The 21946-nt window shown below is 38.5% G+C and overlaps 1 protein-coding gene across 1 annotated transcript in view; it reads right to left on the bottom strand.

Moving 5' to 3' along the window:
- Nucleotides 1-21946, bottom strand: part of NMI (N-myc and STAT interactor) — a 112828-nt gene that overhangs the window by 23888 nt on the left and 66994 nt on the right. Inside the window, exon 4 of the mRNA XM_028477780.2 lies at nucleotides 15723-15799. The gene's annotated coding sequence lies outside the window, so the exon portion shown is untranslated. The remainder of the gene's footprint in view (nucleotides 1-15722; nucleotides 15800-21946) is intronic.

The raw sequence follows: 21946 nt of genomic DNA on the forward strand, positions 1-21946 counted from the left end.
AGGCTGTAGACTAACCAGTTCCCTAAAGAACAAAGAGGGAGCAGAAATGTTCACTCCAGAGTCAGGGTACTGTGTACTGTGTGGCTCAGCCAGGGAGCACAGGGCCTCTTCCTGTTTGCCAGCCTGGTGGCCTAGGTTCATGAGTAGAAGGAAAGGCATTTCTTGACGTCCATGGTAGACAGGACAACAGCAGTTCCTGTCTTTCATGCCATCTCCTTCAGAGGACAAAGGCTCCTTGTCTGCAGCTAGGCTGCCATTACAGCTACTCTGAAATGGAAAGGAAGGAATAAGCCATGAGGGTGAATGGGTCAAAATGATGCAAAAGTGGAAAGAAGTAAGAAGAAGCCAGAAAAGAAGAACAAGACTAGTATATCCAGGAACCCTGAAAGGAATATTCTTTTCTCTTTCATTAGTTATTCATTTCAGTGTATTCTAAATAGTTTGCCCTGGTGTCCGGTGTAACAAGATAGAATGACCTCACACACAGGGCTCATTTTAACAACAAAATATCTTCATGGGGCAGTTTGATGATGTTGGACACATAAAGCCGGAGGTAATTCATCCCTCTAAATGCTTAAACTCCTCCAGAAAAATTAAAAAGACAAACAGTCTTCATCCCCAATAAAAATAAAACAAAGAAGTGTCCTTCAGATCTTATTGCTTGGTGAATTTATGCATTGGAATAGAAACACTATTGCCTTTTGGGAGGTTGACCTCAGCTGTTTTTCAACCATTTGAAGAATAAGAACTCTAATTTTGGTGCCAATACTCAAAGCAAAGCTTTCTCAGGTGGATGAACAACAGCTGTAGCTGGCTTGTCATGGAAATTGCACCACCTTAAAATCACCAGGAAAACTGGGCTGAGTCTCTGCTCTGACCCTTACTACAGGGTCACACTGGTCACACTACACATTCACATCCAGTGTGTTCCCTGGAAATTCCTGGTGTTCCCTGAAAATGTGCAATGCATGCTAGGGAGGGATTCTGGGCTGTCAAGACTTGCCTGATTGCTGGTCTAGAATTAGATAGAACAAGTAAGAACGAGTCAGTCAAATAAGTCCAAGATTCAATCATATTCTCTCTCTCTCTCCCCCAACTATTTTGTCATGTTATTTTATGAACTTTACATAAGACAGACAGGTAATTGTTGAGTGGCTTTTTTTGTGGTCTAGTCTCTATCCTACTACCCTGTACGTATCCCAAACAGCAATGCGATTTTCCCTGCTCTTCACTGGCTCCTTTCTGCGGTCACTAACCTGATCTGCCCTCTCCTAGGGACACTGTAACCAGATGGCCCAGGTTTCTTAAGACTCCCTTTCAAATAGTCTATCCAGTTTCATTCTGGGCCACAGCCAGTGTGTCTTTTCCTCCACACCCTCTCACATTAAAATTCATAGTTGATTGTCTAATTTTCACAGGAAAATTTCATGATGGCTAATTTACATCTAGAATTCACCTTGCTAATGATTCTTTTGTCCCTTCATCCTACACACCCCTGCCATATTACTCTTCTAAAAGTTCTGCTGTCATCATGTCATTCCACACCTTAAGCATTTACAGGTGACATCTAACATATACAGCCCAAACTCCAGACTGCAGTACCTACCCTCCCTCCCATGCTCCGAATCCCAAACTGTTTCCACAACCAGCTGGCTACAGCTTGTCTTTTTAACTTTATCATTCACTATTCTTCTTCTCTGTATCCAACCAAATTAGTCGGCTATCCTCTAAATCCAGAATAGTCTCATCAACCAACTGGTCTTCTTTCTTTTACCATTTCCCTTTCCTGAGATGTTTTCCTTCTCCTTTCTATTATTTCGGTCGTACGATTGTACACATGAACTCCTAACAAACACATATCATACCTTAAAGGCAGTGGTGATATTCAAGATATCAATAACTGATCAGTATGGACACTGAACCATCAGAAGAGCTCTAGCCAGAAGGCTGGAGTGGTGTCCTAGAAGATCTTTCTAGGCTAGGCATTAATCCTACCGTTACTGGATCCTAGAAGGTGGCGGTGGGGGGAGTGCTGGGAATTCCTGGTGGAGATATGGCCAGGGCAGTAGAGGCACTGGGATGGGCTTGGGGGAAGACTGCAACCAACTGGCACAGAAATATTTCATTATTTAACATCTGATATGAACACCCAGGGTACAGTCGTTGAATACCAGTGTCAGGCTTTGCTGCTACATCTCCAGGCTCAAATTCAGCTCCTGTCCAACAACCCCAGGAGTAGTGATCCCTCCCTCTCTAAATTATTTTAGCATGTTTTGCCCATACCACTTACTAGGTACATTCATAACCTTGCATTGTTAATTGTCTTTTTGGGGACTATTGTGCAATTCATCCCCAAAAGATGGTAATCTTTTCCAAAACAAGAGTTGTACTGTATCTTTGTCTCTCTCCCTAAATGTCAAATATAGTGCCTTTCTTGGGCAATTACTTATCCTATATTTATTAATGAAAATCGATTGAATAAGTAACTGAGAACCAATACACCATAATGTGGTCATTTTAAATGACCTCACTTAGAGAGTGAGGGAGTTACAGACATCTTTGAGACTCTGATAAGAGCTAGAGACTTTCTTCTCAGAAATATCCATAGCAACACGATTTCAGGTGCATACAATTTCAGGTGTCTTACATATCCCCTAAAGCCATTCATAGATTCCTGGGAGTCCATGGAATCTAGGTTAAGGACCCTGGTTTAAAAGGAATGTTATAGAACCAGAACATCAACCTAAAGAATTAACTGGGCTTTGTTTTGCTTTGTTTTTGCATCTTCTAAGTACATTTATTCATTCCATGAAGGAAATGGCCCTTATTCAGGTCTACAGTGATGTTCCATGTTTCCATATAACAGAGCTTGCTTAAATTCACAGCCAGACTGCGTTTCACCTGATGTGCACTCTAAGTAAAGCTGGTTAACGATGGCTGTGAGCAGGCCCAGGACTTGAAGTTTTCAAAACTTTACTTCTTTTATCAGCACTCTTGATTTTATAAACGATGAAGCCCATCAACCCCATTCTTACCCAGATCTCCTGGTAAACTTGAGTACAGTAGGGCTTCACGAGGGATCCAAACATTTTTAATAAGGTTTTGAAGCATCTTGGAGCAGGACAAACAGCTTAGGCCACACCAAGGCCCCACAGCTACTAGAGACTTAACTTGGGTGTTACCTTGGTATTCCAGTAAAAGGGCTATTTAGAAGAGCTCATCCTAGTTCACCTCTTGGATTATGGTGTCTCAGTGCTATACCCTTGCCTCTACCTGGAAGGCAGAAGAACAGCAGGACCCACAGGCTTGCCGTAGTGGTCCAGTCTCCCCCAGGAATATGGTACTGCTGACTAAGGTTTCAGCTAAAGTGCACTCATTATCAGTTATACTCGTAGATGTCAGATGACAAATGCCAGTAACAATCTGGAGTGGGACCATCTTTGGTTGAATTCATTAACAGGTATCACATGCCAAAGTGTGGCTAACTAAGGGTGAAAGGGACAAGTGAAGAGGCAAGATCACTTTGCCTTAGACAGAACTTTGTTCAACAGGGAAAGCAATCTTGGCACATAAACTAAAGCGCAGACATGAGGCATAAAATAGTGAGATCATCGTCACTAAAACTCTGTGTGGAATTCACTCCCACCGAGGTACACACCATGACTCAAAGACATGGGACTTCCATCAACTCCCCAAGGCAGTTAACTAGGCTCCTGTAATAAATTTCTTTCTGGAAGAAAGAAGAGCACTTATTTACAAGGGAAGCTGCCTGCTACGGTAGAGAAATGAGAGTCTAGAAAAATTACACTGTCACATATTTCATACTGATTTGCTTCACTTCTTAGGAAAAAGTAGAAAATCTTTTATATACTATTAATCTTTGGATTGGTTCCTATGTCAGAAACTTCTTCATGGAGCTCACTACTACTACAAAGACATTAGACGTGGATAGTGAAGAGAACCCCAAAAGCCAATAATGTGGAAGAATAGGTCAATAAATGCTATTTAAAATTAGAGCCAACTAGAAGGGATAAATTGGGAGACCAGAATTGACACATATACACTACTATACACAGAATAGATAACTAATAAGAATATACTGAATAGCACAGGGAACTCTATTCAATACTCTGTAATGGGACGTCCCTGGTGGCGCAGTGGTTAAGAATCTGCCTGCCAATGCAGGGGACACGGGTTTGAGCCCTGGTCTGGGAAGATCCCACATGCCGCGGAGCAACTAAGCCCGTGCACCATAACTACTGAAGCCCGCATGCCTAGAGCCCATGCTCCGCAACAAAGAGAAGCCACCGCAATGAGAAGCCCGCCCACCACAACGAAGAGTAGCCCCGGCTCGCCACAACTAGAGAAAGCCCACATGCAGCAACAAAGACCCAACGCAGCCAAAAATAAATAGATAAATAAAATTAAAAAAATATATATATATAGGGCTTCCCTGGTGGCACAGTGGTTGAGAGTCTGCCTGCTAATGCAGGGGACGCGGGTTCGAGCCCTGGTCTGGGAGGATCCCACATGCCGCGGAGCGACTAAGCCTGTGAGCCACAACTGCTGAGCCTGCGTGTCTGGAGCCTGTGGTCCGCAAAAAGAGAGGCCACGACGGTGAGAGGCCCGTGCACCGCGATGAAGAGTGGCCCCCCCCTTGCCACAACTGGAGAAAGCCCTCGCACAGAAAGGAAGACACAACACAGCAAAAATAAATAAATTAACTAATAAACTCCTACCCCCAACATCTAAAAAAAAAAATATATATATATATATATATAAAATACTCTGTAATGACCTATATGGGAAAGGAATCTAAAAAAAGAGTGGATATATGTGTATGTATAACTGATTCACTTTGCTGTACAGCAGAAACTAACACAACGTTATAAATCAACTATACTCCAACAAAAAAAAATTAATTAGAAAAAAAATAAGTATTGGGACCAACTCAAAAAATAAGTTAAAAAATAAGTTTTAATTCACACACACAAAAAGATGTCCATCAACAGATGAATGGATAAAGAAGATGTGGTACATATATACAATGGGATACTATTTGGCCATAAAAAAGATAAAAAAGAATGAAATAATACCATTTGCAGCAACCTGGATGGAACTAGAGATGATCATACTAAGTGAAATAAGTCAGAAAGAGGAAGACAAATACCATATGATATCACTTATGTGTGGACTCTAAAATATAACACAAAGGAACTTACCTACAAAACAGAAACAGACTCACAGACATAGAGAACAGACTTGTGGTTGCCAAGGGGGCCCAGTGGGGAAGGGATGGAGTGGGAGTTTGGGGTCAGCAGATGCAAATTATTATATACGGAATGGATAACAACAAGGTCCTCCTGTATAGCACAGGGACCTATATTTAATATCCTGTGATAAACCATAATGGAAAAGAATATATTAAAAAAGTTTATATATGTATAACTGAATCACTTTGCTGTACAGCAGAAATTAACACAACACTGTAAATCAACCATACTTCGATAAAAAATAAATTTAAAAAAATTAGAGTCAACCTATGCTTTTCTGGCCATAGACCAAAGTAATATTACTGAGAGGCACAAAAAACAGTAGATATTTTCCAAGAACAGTTTGGAGAAATTACATCAATTCTCTGGACACACGCAGAAGAGAGGATGTGCGATAGAAGAGGCTGTGACTCAGCAGCAGCCCTAGTTTTCGTCTGCTTTGACAACTGTGATGAGATATTGAGGTATCTGAAAAGATGAATTCTCTCTACAGCATTCTGCAGTGCCCTGCACCACATGTGGGTGTATCCTCACCGAAAATACTGTGATGATAACGTAAGGTTCAGGGGTGCTCGGGTGGTGCAGGAAAAGAGCGTCAGGAGAAGCAATTTCCCTGCTTTTGTGCAGCTAATTTACAACAGGCTCTCAAATCCAAGTTACAGGAAGCAAGGAGTTGGGGTGAGGAGGGTGGAATGGTAGGGGGAGGGGGGAGCAAAGAGTTACTTGACTATATTCTGCTGTTTCTTGATTTACGGCAATCCCTGTGTGTGAGTGAAACACACAACTTCTCTCCAACCATCTGTCTTGGTTATTGGGCACAGAGTCGAAGTAGTATTAAGCCTACTGTTTTAGCACTTTTGTCCACTCTCTCCACCAAACGGACATCTGGCCATTGCGGGAAGAGTGATTAAGGTGATGCCTTGTACACAGAAATAACCTGTGCATACTTGTTGAATAAGGTAATATGAACCAACTTACGGCCTTGACCTCACTCTTTACCTATTTATTCCACAGCCCTGGCCTTAAGATGCCCTACTCCCTGGGAGAACAGCAGCTATGTCTGAGAGGAAAAAAAACAACAACTCAAACAATTCTAGGCTGTCAAAATCTGGAAATGTTGGGAAACTTTCAAGTGAAACAGTAGTAACTTCTCCAGGCCCAAAAAGCAGGAGAAGGCCTTAACTGTGGGTTACAGGATTATCATTAGAAAACGTTTAGTAAGATGAATGGATAAACGAAATGCAGTATATACAGACAATGGAATGTTATTTAATTTTAAAAAGGAAGTAAATTCTGACATAAGTTACAACATGGATGAACCTTGAGGACATTATGCGAGGTGAAATAAGCCAGTCAAAGATGGACAAATATTGTATGATTCCACTTATACGAGGTACCAAGAGGAGTCAAATTCATAGAGACAGAAAGTAGAATCATGGTTGCCAGGGACTGGGGGATGGGAGAAATGGAGAGTTATTGTTTGATGGGCACAGAATTTCAGTTTGGGATGATGAAAGAGTCCTAGAGATCGATGGTGGTGATGGTTGCACAGCAATGTGAATGTACTTGATGCCACTGAAATGTATGTTTAAAATGGTTAATGGTAAATTCTACTTATATGTATTTTACCACAATTAAAAATAAAAATTGTAGTCCTATTTGCATGTGAGTTTTTGTATAACATTGTAAAATGATGTGAGTAAAATCAATCACTGTTTTACTGTTTTCAGATTGATGGGAAAAAAGAAGACTGATTTGTGTACCTAGCATTAAACTCTCCGTTATTGGGAAGTGAGCTCAAGTTATTTCATATGGGAATTCAAGAAAGAGGAGGCTCAGAATGTTGTTCATTCCATGGAAAAGTAAATAAAAGAGGAGGAGGAAAAGAGAGAAGAGGAAGGAGGAAGAGAAGAGGAAGAAAATGACTCCTGACCTTAGCAATCTTCTTTTGTGCAAATTCACTCCCACAAGTTTCCACACACATAGACTGCGTACCCATCTTTGGATCCAAGGTATAAATGCAACCAGGTTGAAATCTGACTTTCCAATCTAATTTCCCAGAACTCCCTTACACTAGCTTACTTCAGCCATTTCAGTCTGGTTAGGCTTAGAAATTCCTGTCTCCTGTCTTCATTTACAGAATCTCAGAGTTGTAGAATTCAGAGGTCATGCGGTCCAATTGTCAGCCAGATGCTTGACTCCTCTCTATACAACTGTTCCTTCAGTAGGGCTGGCATCTTACTTACTTGACCTTTCACTCATTTTTTTCAGTTGGGCTCATAGAATAATTTTACAAAAACAGACTACTTTCAGGAAAAAGAGGGAAAAGAAGAAATAAGCACACTCTAAACTAAAAGTCAGGTTTTTCTCACTTATTAATTTTATCTTAAAATATTAAAATCCAAATTACAAAACATTAAGTCTACAGTGATGCCATTTTTGTCCCCTCCCAAATATGTGCGTGTATGTGTGTGTGTATACATAGAAAAAAATTCCCTACAGAAATATATAAAGTTTCTATGCAAGTAAAGTCATGGGTGCTCCTTATTTTCTACCTTTATTTGTATCTTCTAATTTTTATTCAATTAAGGTTTATTTTTTCTTCAATAAATGAGGAAAGTATCTATAAAGTATGTTTATTCTCACAAATGAACAGAATTGAAGTGGCGATTAGTTATCTAATGATACAAAACAGGACAAAAAACATGAATTAATTTTGAAATGTACCTGGGAGAATTTGGTCTAATCAAAACAAATGGAGTGAAGGAATTGGTGATGGCCTCCTGTTTCCAAGGACAGAGAGATTAGTATTAACAGGATCAAAACTAAACCACAATACATAAATTTGATATTGAAGATAACAGCACAAAGTGCTGAGGTATCATCTGAGACAACTGTCGTTTTTCTCTTTGCTTGAGTCTCCACCCTGCTCCTTTATTCAATACATGTTGAACTTTAGGGTTTGTTGTATGTCAAGCATGGTGCTAAGCCTTGAGTAGGAATTCAGAGATGACTAAGACACGATCCTTGCCCTCAAGGCACTCACACTTTTCCTATTTGGCTAGAAAAGTGCTCCAGTAGGCAACCTGATGTTTTTCTTAGAAGATGTTTTCAAAAATACTTTGGTTACCCAAGTCCCACTGTCTCTCCACACCTCACAGTCACTGATGCACCTACAGGAAAAGCTCAGGAGCTCTTTTTGTGTTGGAATCTTTAACTTTTGATATTGCTGGCATGGGTAGATCCCATGTACTTCCTGCTGATCTGTTTTGGTGTCCTGGACTTATTAAATATTGGTAGCCAGGGTACTCCCTTCCTCAAGGAAAGACTCAGTATTTCCATGGACATCCTCCATCCAAGGACACACTCTTTTCCACCTTTACATTCTGTTCAATAGCCATAAGCAAGATCTTTGAGTCTCCTTCTACACGCTTTTCTCTCATGATGAATACAAGAAAGAACTGGTAACAAAAGTGAATAAAGGACTTGGATTCATCAAATTATGCTTGAAAGCTCTTATCCTCTCATTCTGCTCATCAAATTCAAGAGCAAACCTCCAAACCACAATATTCCCAAATCAGCACACTTCTTCCCCTTCTTTATTGCTACCACCACTGCCTATGCCACCATCCCATTTCTCTCCCTGGACATCTGCAGTGGCCTCCTTACATGACTTCCTGTTTTCCCTCTTAACCTACCATGAGTTATTCTCTGAAGAGTCTCCAAAGGGATATTTTTAAAACATAGATTAAATCATGGCATCTCCTACCAGTAGCTTCCTACTGCACATAGACTAAATTCCACACTCTTGAAGTGGCTTCCATAACCACATAGTACTGGCCATTGCCTGCTTTTCCCCTCTCATTAAGCTCCATCACCTTGGTCTCCTTTCTGTTCCTGGAGAACAGGCCAAGTTCATTCTTGCCCCAGAGATTTTTCTCCAGCCTTTCAATCTATCTGGCACACTTGGCCACTGATTTTTGCATGGCTGGCTCCTTCACATCATTCAAATCTAAGCTTTTATTTCACCTCCTCAGAGAAGCCTTTCCTGACCTTCTTTTCTAGAAGCTCCTCAGTCTTTCTCTATAATATCATCTTGCTGTGTGTCTGCAAAGCACTTATCATTACCTGATGATTTTCTCATTTATTTATTTATTGCTTTATTAATCTGTCACAGTCACTAGAATGTAAGTTCCACAAAAGCAGTGACTTTTTATGTCTCATGTATTACTGTGTTGGGATTGATGTCTGGGACAAAGTAGACATGAAACAAATAAGTGCTGAATAAATTTGCTAAATGTGTGAGAGAAGGTGACTGTCACTCCAGAGTTGGTGAGCTTAATCTTATATCCATTACACAGGCTCATTCACTCATTCACTTATTCAAAACCATTTATTAAATTAATTATATACCAGGTACTATTTCAGAAAACAAAGACAAATATAACTAGATTCTTACCCTCCTGTACTTAGATTTCCTCTACTCAAGAGTGGAGAATATAACCAAGAAAAGATTTGTAATATGCTATCCTAAGTGTTACATTAAAAATGTGCATAGAATGGTTGGGGATGGCTACACAGGGAAGATGAGGTTTCACCTGTCACCCTGAAGAGTGAATTCACCAAATGTGTTTTGGAGAGAAGAGGCAAAAGTCACAGAGAGCTGAGAAAGAAGATGACACCTTCAGGCAGGGTGGAAAATATAGGCTACCATCAAATTATGGAGTTTAAGCTTTATTCTGGAGGATTTTAAGAAAAGGAGGACACTCTCTGGCTTGCATGTAAAATGACCATTCTTGCAGCAGAGTAACCAATGAATGAAAGGGGGAACTATGGCAGAATACAGAATAGTCAGATGATGACAACTGGACTAAAGGAGGGACTGAGAGAATGGAAAGGAAAGGGTAGATTCCAGGGATATTTAGGGAGCAGAAGTAGGAGGGCTTGGTGATCAATTAGAGCTTTTCAGGCTATGAGGTCTGTGAGGCTACAGGATTGATCGACACAGTTATATCCCCTGGCACAAAGTAGCTGAGTTCATAATAAATGAATGGATGAATGAATAAAAAAGGAAAAGTCTAAAGTCAGTCCCAGTTTCCAGTGTGGACAACTGGTGTTACTGATACCATTACCAATATATGGGCAGGCTTAGAAAGAGGAAGATAAATTCATTTAGGAAATAGTGGATGTGTGGCATCTGCTAGCAAGTTGTGACTGTCCACATTTCTGCATTCTGCTTGCAAATAAAATGGTTCCTTTTTTAGTTCCTCTCGATTTTACAACACCCTTTTATCCAAAGCTAAAAGAAGCCATTTGCACCTTCCATGTTCTCATCAGCTAGCTCCAATTTACTAGGTACATTTTCTAATTTACGAGTTAAAGAAGGTGACAGTGTCACTAATTTTTCCACTACTACGTTATACCAGTTGCCCTTTTTGAAGGCTTAATAACAATTACCCTCACTGGTCTTCCAGCCTCTACTAACAGCCTCCTTGCCACCTTTTTAGCCTCTGCCTACTGCTTGATCCCCAAACCACTATTTTAGGTTTTTGTTGCAGCAGCAGCCAGATTCCTGTTTCAGTTATCTATTGCTACATAGCAAAATACCCTAAACCACCTTATCATTGTTTAGGGACTTTAAAACAATAATAATTTATTATTTCTTATTCTGCAGTTTGGCATTCTGGATGGTTTTGCCAGGCTCACCTAGACTCTGGGCTGCTGGTCATATGACTCCTTCCAAGTGGAAGCCAGGCTGGCCTGGAAAGTCCAAGATGGCCTTACTACATTTCTGAGAATGTCATGCTGTCTGTTGGCTGAGGAACTTCGTTTTTCCTGTATGAGGTCCCACATTTTTTAGTAAGCTTAAACTGGGTGTCTTCACAGCATGATGATCAAGGCCAATCCATTTCCCAGACAGTGGAGAAATAGGCTCATTTCCTGATGTAGTGATTGCAAGGTCACATTACACAGGGACACAAACAAAGAGAGGCATGATTCATTGAAGGTCATTATTATAATACTCTATTACATTCATTCAGCCCTATGTAAAATAGGCAATTGCTGCATCTGTCATGATTGAGAAGTTGGTCACAGCAGCCAGCCCCCAAACAACACTGCTCCTGCTTAGTTTTATGCCAGTAAAATGGATGATCTATGTCCTGCCTCTTTTACCAAGTAACTCATTTCTGTGCCAGTGTCATGTAATATATCTGACTGGCATAATTAACATCTGTACCCAGCAGCAAGGAAGCTGGAAATTATGTTTTTGGATTCTTCATTAAGATGGAAAGATTTCTACCGTAGGTAACTATCAAAATATGAAGAAGGTATTCAAAAGATTCCAATTAGTTACAAATGATAGATGTCTGCTACCTACCAAATCCTTCAGTAAAGTGTAAAACCTTTTATGATCTTAAGTGGCAATGTTGTAGAAAATAAAGGAAAAGAGCTGTAAGTGGAATTGAGGCTTATCACACATTTACCTGATGCTCAATCAGAGGGAATAACATGCTGTTGAAAGTCTGTGCCCAAGAAGCCCAGAAAATGGCAGCACAGTGGTCCACGTGCAACTTGGAGCAGCAGAGAGAGTACAGGATTCCAGACTAACAACATACTAGAGAAAGGTGACCCATGTTAAAAACTAATTTTTATAAAGGATATAGTCATAACTCTCAATAAAATATAAAATGAACACATACTTCATTTAACTCATTAATCAGGAATACAGTAAAATGTTAACAAACAAACAAACAAAAATACTAGGGATTTTTTCTGGTCATCCAGTGGTTAGGACTCTGTGTTTTCCCTGCCATGGGCCCGGGTTCAATCCCTGGTCGGATACTAAGATCCTGAATGCTGCGTGGCACAGCCAAAAAAAAAAAAAAAAAAAAAAGAAATAAAACCTAACTAAAAACAGTTCAAAGGCTAATCCAAAGAGCAGACACAGATATAGGCAATCAGGAATGCTGAAATTAGTTAGCTAATAGACACAAAACTGACCAATATCCACAGGACAATAACTAATTGTATCTCCATTGGACAACTTTATTTACATCTGTATGGACAAGAATAGTTTGCAGTACTGTCAGTTTTATTTAATTCACAAAGTTGTGAAATAGCTCAAAGATAATGAAAGGCAAAAATATCTATAAAGTCTGTTAACTTAGAGGGTACAATATACAATACCTAATTTTCCATTGAAAATGCCACCAGTAAACTTTTGCTCACTTTAAAGTTTCTCACAATTTTTTCTGACCTTTTAAAGGGAGAGAAAAATTGATTACTGAGCTACATTGATCCACGTTTGCCTGTCATTCGCACAATTAAACATATTAAGAAAAAAACAGGGAATTCCATTTCAAATTAAAATTTACAAAGTCTTGAGAGACATTGCTTCTACTCTACTGGTAAGAACAAGATATTAGCCAGAAAATCATAGTTTTAAAAAAACATATCAGAACACTTGAAATTAATATAATGTTGTATGTCAACTACACCTCAATTAAAATACATATTTATCAGAGAACTAAGAACACCCTCCCCTCAAAAAAATACCCTTAAGTTAACTAAATTGTAGAAAGTGATAAACCCATTCTAGAAAAGATGAGACCCACAGCTGCTTTAATTACTAGCAGACCAGAGGGAGAAGGAGAAATCCACAGATCAGATTGATTCAGTCAACCAGACTAGTAGCCTAACAGAGGAAGCAAAACAATTTACTCAGACTCTACACAAAATGTTTGGCATACAATAAAAAAAATTACAAGACACATAAAGAAGCAAGATGTGACCCAAGGTAAAGAGAGAATGTAGTCAAGAGAGCAAACTCAAAGTTGAAACTATAGACCAGAGACAGGAACTTTAAGGTAACTGTGTTAAACATGTTCAGTGATTTGGTGGACAAATTAGATAATATGCATGAATAATGGATAATTTCTTCAGAGATGGAACCTATAAAAAAGAACTTATTGTACAGGACTTCCCTGGTGGTCCAGTGATTAAGAATCCACTTTCCAATGCAAGGGACGTGGGTTCAATATCTGGCTGGGGAACTAAGATCCCACATGCCGCGGGGCAACTAAGCCCACACGCTTTAGAGCCCATGCACCACAACTAGAGAGCCCCGTGTGCTGCAACTACTGAGCCCGCATACTCTGGAGCCCACGTGCCACAACTAGAGAGTCTGCACACTGCAACTACTGAGCCCTTGTGCTATAGAGCCTGCGCGCCACAACTAGAGAGAAGCCCGTACACCACAATGAAAGATCCTGCATGCTGCAACTAAGACCTGACGCAGCCAGCTAAATAAAGAACTTATTGTAAGTACCTGAAATAAAAAATATGAAATATCAATTTAATGGGCTCAGCAGAAGTCTGCACATAGCAGAAGGAAGGATCAACTCAAATACAGGTGAAAACACAAAAAGAAAAAAGAGCGAACAAAATGGAACAGTGAATCCAACAGTCTTTGGGCAGCAACAGATGGTCTAACATATATGTATTGTATCCTCATAAGAAAGGGAGAAAGAATGGGGGTAAAGAAGTATATGAGGAAATAGTGGTCAAGAATTTTCTAAGGAGGGTCTGGGTTGGTGAACACGTGGAGATTCAGGGAGAGTGTCCTGGCAAGAGCCTGGAAGTTCCTTGCACTTTCCCACATACTTTGTCCTATGCATCTCTATGATCTGGCTATTCCTGAGTTATATCCTTTAAAAATTAACTGGTAATCTTATTATGTTGACAATATTGGCTATGGAGACAAAACTCCCCTAACTTGGCTGGGAAGATCGCTTTCCAGAGGCATTGCACTCCTTAGTATTTCTTTCTTTGCACTTCCTGCCAGCATTCTTAGCTCAGGTTTTGCACTGAAGTACAAGAACAGCATGACCAAAATAACTTTGAGAAAAGAAGGAACTTAGCTGCCAACCTTATTCAGAACCAAGTTTTCCAACCTGTGAATGCAGAAATTATCATGGGTTTCTTGCATCCATTCAGCCACCAAGTCCTGTCTACATATAGAAATGACAATACATCTAACACATATCTAGACTACTTGCTCTCAGGGAAATGGAGATACTGTTCTCATAATTAAAGTTCAAATTTATTTAAAATCCTTAAAAAATATTTTTTCTAAAATTAATTTTTAAAAAGACCCCACAGATCCAAGAAACTCAGTAAAACTTAACATGATAAATACAAAGAAAACACACCTAAGAACATTATTGTCCAATTGCTGGAAACAAAATAAAACAAAAAACCAAAACAAAACAAAAGAAAAAACCAAGAAGATCTTAAAAACAAAGTAGAAACAAAGACATCATTTACAGGGGAACAAAATATGAATTATGACTGATTTCTTATCAAAAACAATAAGGGCCAGAAGACAATGGAATCGCATCTTTAAAATGGGGAGGGAAGGGAAACTTTCAATCCAGAATTCAAAATATACAAAAATGAAGTCAAAATAAAGCAGACAAAGGCTGATAGAATTTGTGTCCAATAGATCTGCACTATAAGAAATGCTAAGAGAAATTACTCAGTCTAAAAGCTGAGGAAAATGTTATCAGATGGAATCCTGGATCTCCAAGATAGAATTTAGAGTGCCAGAAACAATAAATATCTAGGCAAATATAAAATGCCATTTAAAATTAAATATATTGCTATTATACTTGCTATAAATTATATCTATATCCCATGATATATTGCTCTACTTTTTGCTTTAAATATATGTAAAGCAATATATCATTGTTATTCTTTTTGCTTTAAATGTACTTTACATATATTTAAAGCAAAAAGTAGAGCAATATATTGTAGAAGTAACACATATAACAATAAAAGCACAAAAGACAGGGAGAGTAAATAAAATTACACAGTTGTAAAATTCCCCCATTGTTGGTTAAACAGTAAAATATTATTTGAAGTTAGAGGTAAATTAAAAATGAATATTTTAATCTCTAGAGCAACCACTAAAAAATAACACTAAAGAGGTGTAGCTAAAAATGTTAATAGATTAGAAAGAATGAAATATTAAATACTAATTGATATCACCCAAAAGAAGGCAAAAAAAAGGGAAACAGAGAAACATAAAATAACTAAAACAAATAGAAACTAAATGATGAAATGGTAGACTTAAACCCAACCATATCAATAATTACATTAAGTTCAAATGGACTAAACACGCCAATTAACAGCTAGAGATTGTCAGACAAGGGTGGCGGGGGGCAGAGAAGGTGGAAGGAAACCCAACTCTATGCTATTTACAAGAAACACATTTTAAATAAAACATATTCACAAAAAGTCTACAAGAATAATCATAGCAGTCTTATTCATAATAGTCTCCAAATTGGAAAAAACTTAAACGCCTATTGCAACAGTTACCCACTGCCTCATAACAAGTTACCTGAAAATTTAGTGGAAATTTTAGTTTCTGTGGATAAAGAATCTCACCAAAAAGAAGTCGTCTTTTCTCTCACAAGGCTTCAATGAAGGTGTTGATTTGGGCTGCCATCATCTCAAGGCTTGACCTGGGGAAGGATCCATGTCCAAGCTTATTCTCATGGTTGTTGGCAAGATTCAGTTCCTCACAGGCTGTTGGAATGACGGCCAGAGTTCCTCACTGGCTGCTGGTGGGAAGTCTCCCTCAGTTCCTTGCCATGTAGACTTCTCCATAGGGTAGCTTACAACATGGCAGCTTGCTTCTTTAAAGCAAGCAAGAAAGAAAAAGTGGAGAGAAACATGGAAGTCAAGTCCTTTACACCCAACTCTTGGAAGCAACATTCCATCACATTTGCTATATTCTTTTCATTAGAAGAAAGTCACGAGGTCCAACCCACACTTGAAGGGAGGGGATTCCACAAGACTATGAATATCAAGATGTGAGGATCACTGGGAACCATGCCAGAAGCTGCCTACCACATCTATCCATGGAAAATAGATTTAAAAATTTTTTTATTGGAGTATAATTGCTTTACAATGCTGTGTTAGTTTCTGCTGTACAATGAAGTGCATCAGCTGTATGTATACATATAGCCCCTCCCTCTTGGACATCCTCTCCACCCCCACCACCCATCTAGGTCATCACAGAGCACCAAGCTGAGCTCCCTGTGCTATACAGCAGGTTTCCACTAGCTATCTACTTTACACATGGTAGTGTATTTATGTCAAAACTAATTTCCCAATTCATCCCACCCTCCCCTTTCCCCTGTGTCCACACATCCGTTCTCTTCATCTGCATTTCTATTCTTGCCCTGGAAATAGGTTCATCTGTACCATTTTTCTAGATTCCACATATATGCATTAATACACAGTATTTGTTTTTCTCTTTCTGACTTACTTTACTCTGTATGACAGACTCTAGGTCCATCCACACCTCTACAAATGACCCAATTTCATTTCTTTTTATGCCTGAGTAGTATTCCATTATATATATGTACCATGTCTTCTTTATCTATTCATCTGTTGATGGACACTTAGCTTGCTTCCATGCCCTGGCTATTGTAAATAGTGCTGCAATGAACATTGGGGTACATGTGTCTTTTTGAATTACAGTTTTCTCAGAGTATATGCCCAGTAGTGGGATTGCTGGGTCATGTGGTAGTTCTATTTTTAGCTTTTTAAAGAACCTCCATACTGTTCTCCACAGTGGCTGTATCAATTTACATTCCCACGGACATTGCAGGAGGGTTCCTTTTTCTCCACACCCTCTCCAGCATTTATTGTTTGTAGATTTTTTGATGATGGCCATTCTGACCAGTGTGAGGTGATACCTCACTGTAGTTTTGATTTGCATTTCTCTAATGATTAGTGATATTGAGCATCTTTTCATGTGTTTGTTGGTAATCTGTATGCCTTCTTTGGTGAAATGTCTATTTAGGTCTTCCACCCATTTTTTGATTGTTTTTTGATATTGAGCTGCATGAGCTGTTTGTATATTTTGGAGATTAACCCTTTGTCCATTGCTTCATTTGCAAATATTTTCTCCCATTCTGAGGGTTGTCTTTTCATCTTGTTTATGGTTTCCTTTGCTGTGCAAAAGATTTTAAGTTTAATTATGTCCCATTTGCTTATTTTTGTTTTTATTTTCATTACTCTAGAAGGTGGGTCATAAAAAATCTTGCTGTGACTTATGTCAAAGAGTGTTTTTCCTATGTTTTCCTCTAAGAGTTTTATAGTGTCCAGTCTTACATTTAGGTCTTTAATTCATTTTGAGTTTATTTTTGTGTTAGGTAGTGTTCTAATTTCATACTTTTACATGTAGTTGTCCAGTTTCATAAAAAATCTTGCTGTGACTTATGTCAAAGAGTGTTTTTCCTATGTTTTCCTCTTAATAGTGTCTGGTCTTACATCTAGGTCTTTAATCCATTTTGAGTTTATTGTTGTGTTTGGTGTTAGGTAGTGTTCTAATTTCATACTTTTACATGTAGTTGTCCAGTTTTCCCAGTACCATTTATTGAAGAGGCTGCCTTTTCTCCACTGAATATTCTTGCCTCCTTTGTCACAGATTAGGTGACCACAGATGAGTCGGTTTATCTCTGGGCTTTCTATCCTGTACCATTGATCTATATTTCTGTTTCTGTGCCAGTACCATATTGTCTTTTTTTTTTTAATTTATTTATTTGGCTGTGCCAGGTCTTAGTTGCAGCACATGGGATCTTTTAGTTGCGGCATGCAGGCTCTTAGTTGTGCGTGCATGTGGGATCTAGTTCCCTGACCAGGGATCGAATCTGGGCCCTTGCATTGGGTGTGCAAAGTCATAACCACTGGACTGCCAGGGAAGTCCCAGTACCATACTGTCTTGATTACTGTAGCTTTGTAGTACAGTCTGAAGTTGGAGAGCCTGATTCCTCCAGCTCCGTTTTCCTTTCTCAAGATTGCTTTGGCTGTTCAAGGTCTTCTGTGTTTCTATACAACCTGTAAAATTTTTTGTTCTAATTCTGTGAAATATATCATTGGTAATTTGTTACAGATTGCATTGAAACTGTAGATTGCTTTGGGTAGTATAGTCATTTTCACAATACTGATTGAAAATAGATTTTTTAATTGTATTATTTTAATACAATGGAATACTACTCAGTAATAAAAAAAAGAACAAACTACTGATATACACAGAAACATAGATGAATCTCAAAAATTTTACTCAGTTATGTTGAGCAAAAGAAAATAGCTGCAAAAGAATATATACTATATGATACCATTTATATGACATCCTAAAACAGGTAAAAGTCATCTGTGATGACAGAAATTAGAACAATGTTTAATGCAGGATGTTTGAAGGGTATTGCCTGGAAATAAGCATCAGGAAGAGTTCTGCGGAGCTGAAAATGTTCTGTGCCTTGTTTTGTCAAAACTCATTGAAGAAGACATCTAAGGTCTGTGCATTTTATGTAAATTATACCTCCATTAAAAGAATAATAAAGCAAAAATAAACATACGTCTTTAAAAAGTAATCTAGGACTTCCCTGGTGGTGCAGTGGTTAAGAATCTGCCTGCCAATGGAAGGGACACAGGTTGGAGCCTTGGTCCAGGAAGATCCCACATGCTGTGGAGCAACTAAGCCCGTGCGCCATAACTACTGAGCCTGTGCTCTAGAGCCCATGAGCCACAACTACTGAGGCCGCATGCCTCAACTATTGAAGCCTGCACATCTAGAGACCATGCTCTGCAACAAGAGAAGCCACCACAATGAGAAGCCCACAAACCACAATGAAGAGTAGCCCCCACTCACCGCAACTAGAGAAAGCCTGAGTGCAGTGACGAAGACCCAATGCAGCCAAAAATAAATAAAATAAATAAATAAATAAATAAAAATAAAAGTAATCTATGCTTAGTTCTTACAAACAAAAGTTGTAATGTCAATAATCTGAACTCTTTTAATCAATGTTAAATAAAACATATCAGTCTAACGTCATCTTCTTCCAACCCAAGAACTTAGACATGGTGGTGCAAGAAATGAGAAAGATGATGAATCACCAGAGAAAAACTATTTTAATGTAATCAGCTTGCATGATATCATGTCTGACTAAGATATAGGAATGGAAGAAAGAGTTCCATTTTTCACTAATGATAAAAATAAACCTAAGATTAGTCAACTACCAAGTAGAACATGATGCTATTTTTTTCTCCAATATTTTTATATTAAAGAAAAAATCAAAGTTACATGGTGTACAGAGATCTTTTTAGAAAGATTTCCAAAAGCAGAATGAGAATTTTCATACTCTAAATTTTAAAGGAGTAAAGTTTTATTTTGATGTAGCATAAAATCACTTATAGGAAAAACATTTTTTTTCAACTATGATTTTACTCTTTATTACTGAGGATATACCATGGCACATTTACATTGTTTTAAAAATTATATTTATAATTTATTCTGATTTAATTATCTTTGTAGTTTCTATCTTTCAATTTATCTAATTTTTATTTTTATGTCATGACATATTTTCATTTTTTATGTTTAACTGATTTTAATCTTTTTATTCCAGAGTTTAAAATCTGATTAAAGTTATCCTTCAGATATTTTCTTTATTTCTGTAATATTAATTATTTTAAATTTTACTTCTTTTATTTAGATTTTTTCATTTCACGATTTTTTTCCTAGGAACAAGTAGGAATGGTAGCAATAGTACAGGAAGCCCACAATACGAGTAAGAGTAGTTGAAAGCTTCTCCCCCATCAGTTTTCTCTAAAAACACCTTTCCAGCTACCCTCTAGCTGAGTGAATTGCCCAAGAATGGTACTGTGCTGCTGTGATGGGTAAGCTACTGTGCCCCACAGAGCCCATGAATGACAGAGATGGGGTTCACTTAGGTCTCTATGACCCCAAGGGCTTCCCACTCTCCACTTGACTCATTTCTACCACACTGCCCTGCTGCCCATATGCTTATCCTCTTTTTTTGGGGAAAAACTTATTCTTAATATTTCTTTTTTCTTTCTCCCTATATTTTTCTGCCTTCCTCTTCATGATTGTTCTCATATCCTTGACTTTCTTAGCAAAAAATATTGTGTTCATTATGTAAGATACTGGTTTGGTGGCAGTAAACCAACCAAATAACTAAATAAAAAGCAATGAGAGTAGTTTGTATAAAACATAAGTTAAAGTAAACTTCTCTCCCACATAATTTTCCAAGCACAAGTATGTGAGAGCATCATAGTGTCAAGGATCCAGATTTTTTATTTTGTTGCTCTGCCATCTCTAGGGTGCTTCCTTCATCCACATTGTCCATGTCTATGTGCCAGGTAGCAGAACTAGTATTCATCAATTCTTTATTTTCCATTGGCCAGAAATCCGTGGAGAACAATTAGCAGGCAGGGCCACAGTTGTCTTCTGATGCCCTAAGAATGTAGGCGTTCCATAAGCTTGATCATTGGGAAGCAATCACCATTTATATTCATATTAGAATACAAGAAGTTTGGACTGCCATTCAAATATGGCAAAGCAAAACACCTATTGACCCTCATTGTCCTTACCCAAAAATCTCACTGAAATCATGGTAAAAAAATTTTTAAAAGAAAACCTCAAAAATTTACAAGCATAGTGAGGATGGGAGAGGAGATAATAGCTGAGACATTAACAAAACAGACAGGATAATTGACTTAGAGGAAGAAGAAATGAAATGTGCAGTAAGAGGGAGGATGGACTATGCCAAGAAGGATTAGGCTGCCAAATCCTTCAAAGCCCAGAAATTAGAGCCACAAGTTGTCTCTGAATGTGGGAAACAGTTGAGGCTGAAAACAAGAGGTTGGTGGCTTGCATAAAAGCAGTTCGACCACTAGATCTCCTCACCACCCCTGCACAGCCAGGTAACAGACCTTCCCTCCTCTGCAGAGGGCTTTAGGAGAGATGCCTCCAAACAAATTTGAACAGACAGTTTAGTTAATATGTTTGCCTATATTGAAAGCAGCCTTATTATTCTGTGGGAAGTTTAGAGCTGAAATAACAATACATACAGAGAAAACTAAACAAACAGGAAAAAAGGCAAGTATTGATGTTATCTTCAGAGAAAATATCCACCATGTACAAGAATGGATATTTAACCATAGTGTACTACCTGGCTCAGCTAAGGAGAGTATTTACATAGTCACAATAGTGTAAGCACTTGAATATTTGTTTATATTTCTGGTATAATGATATTGGGAGGATGCGGGTGGGGAAGTGTGGTGATGATAGGAAGGAGATACGAGAGCTAAATCCTTATTTTTTATGGTAGAAAATCAATGGATAATAACTAAAAGTAAAATCTTAAGAAATAGTAGTATAAACATTTTATAATAGAAAGGCAGAGGTAAATACCTAAAGAAACTACTGAAAGTATCTAAAATGATTTACTCAAAGTAGGAATTGAAGGGGTGGGGCAGATTAGATTAAAGAGAGGTCAGGCAAAAGATCGCTATATTTTGTCTTATAGAACTGTCTGACTTTTTTTTTAACTTTCTAAAAAAAATTTATTTAATTAATTTATTTTTGGCTGCACTGGGTCTTCATTGCTGCACACAGGCTTTCTCTAGTTGCAGTGAGCAAGGGCTACTCTTCGTTGAGGCGCGTGGGCTTCTCATTGCAGTGGCTTCCCTTGTTGTGGGGCATGGGCTCTAGGCAGACGGGCTTCAGAAGTTGTGGCATGCGGGCTCAGTAGTTGTGGCTTGCGGGCTCTAGAGCTCAGGCTCAGTAGCTGTGCTGC

Source organism: Physeter macrocephalus, chromosome 2 (genome assembly GCF_002837175.3).
Source record: "Physeter macrocephalus isolate SW-GA chromosome 2, ASM283717v5, whole genome shotgun sequence".
Classification (NCBI taxonomy): domain Eukaryota; kingdom Metazoa; phylum Chordata; class Mammalia; order Artiodactyla; family Physeteridae; genus Physeter; species Physeter macrocephalus.